Raw genomic sequence first — 1,881 nt, forward strand, 5'->3', positions numbered from 1 at the left:
ATCCACCAATGTAATGAATGCCAGAGAGCAGGAGGACTAACAAGAAGAAACGAGATGCCACAGAACTTCATTTTGGAAGTAGAATTGTTTGATCTATGGGGCATTGATTTCATGGGACCCTTTCCCCCTTCCTACTCTTTCAGATATATCTTGATAGCAGTGGAGTATGTTTCAAAGTGGGTGGAAGCCATAGCTACAACTACCTGTGATGCACAAAGTATCCTTCAATTCCTCAAGAAACACATTTTCACTAGATATGGAGTACCCAAGGGTCTTATCAGTGATGGTGGTGGACATTTTTGTAACAAACAAATGGAGAAGCTTCTTCATAAATATGGAGTTATTCATAAAGTAGCCACACCATATCACCCTCAGACAAATGGGCAGGCTGAATTAGCAAACAGAGAATTGAAAAAAATCCTAGAAAAAACAGTAGGTAGCACAAGAAAGGATTGGGCTAGGAAGTTGGAAGATGCACTTTGGGCATACAGAACAGCTTTCAAAACTCCTATTGGGAAATCCCCATTTCAGCTGTTATATGGCAAATCTTGTCATCTCCCTGTAGAGCTTGAGCACAAAGCCTTTTGGGCCACTAAACTTCTAAATTTGGATTCTGAAGCAGCAGGAGAGAAAAGGTTGTTGCAGCTGAATGAGCTAGATGAGTTTAGGCTAGAAGCCTATGAAAATACCAAGATATACAAGGAAAAAGCTAAGAAATGGCATGACAGGAAGATTTTGAAGAAAGAATTCAAACCTGGACAACAAGTACTCTTGTACAACTCACGGCTCAAGATATTCCCTGGCAAGCTTAAGTCTAAGTGGACTGGTCCATACTTGGTGACTAAAGTTTTCCCTTATGGGAGTATTGAATTGCTAGATGAAGCAACAAAGAGTCGGTTTACAGCAAATGGTCATAGAGCAAAACTGTACCTAGGGGGCAATGGAACAAAGAAAAGGAGGTCCAGAACCTAAATCCCCCTTGAAGCAAAAATAGAAGATGTCAAGCTAGTGACAATAAAAGAGCGCTTGTTGGGAGGCAACCCAACCGGAGATAGTTTTCTTTCATAGCTTTTTCAATAAAAATGTTGAATAATTGGTATGGATTGCAAGGAGCTAAGTTTGGTGTTGCACACCAAAACAGTTTAAGGGAGAATGAAAGATTCTAAGTTTGGTGTTCCACCAAAAATATCATTTAAAAACACATTCTCACCTCTTGCATGATGCTAGCTCCAAGCACCAAACACATTATTCAACTGTTTAGTTGCTTTCTAGTTTTAATTTCATTAACCTTTAGCAAGGACACAAGGTTTCACATATGGTTAAAATGGTTGCATAAGAGGCAGTGGGAAACAATTAAGTTTGGTGTTCCCACACCAAAATCAATCCAGGAACCACACTCAGTTTATGCATACTAACCATATAATTAAGGGCTTGAGAAGCAAGCAACTTTGAGAATTATGCAGGACATGAGGCAACAATTGAAGACATTATGCATCTTAACTCAAAGAGAACACAACAGAAGGAAGAATCAAAGGGCTGCAACTTCAAAGGTTGTATCTAAACTTGATCCTTGCTGCTGTGAAATGTTTTGAATCTGGAAACCATTGTATTTCTTGCTAAAGTGTTTATCTAGTTGCAAGTGAAATTGTTTGTTAAAAATGCTAAATCTGCATAATGCTTGTTATCCATCACTTAGATTTAAATTTTGTTTTGTTTCCCATATGCTTAAATAAAAGAGATTTGTTTGAATTGAAAAGTGAAATATCCAATGTTTCATAAGTAAGAATGGAAGTTAGTGGTGGTATATGTGTTTGATTAAATGCATAACTCATGAAATAATTGTTGCATAATATCATTCTCATTCAAATGTGAGTTAGCTTG

This window comes from Arachis duranensis, chromosome 3, assembly GCF_000817695.3.
Source record: "Arachis duranensis cultivar V14167 chromosome 3, aradu.V14167.gnm2.J7QH, whole genome shotgun sequence".
Classification (NCBI taxonomy): domain Eukaryota; kingdom Viridiplantae; phylum Streptophyta; class Magnoliopsida; order Fabales; family Fabaceae; genus Arachis; species Arachis duranensis.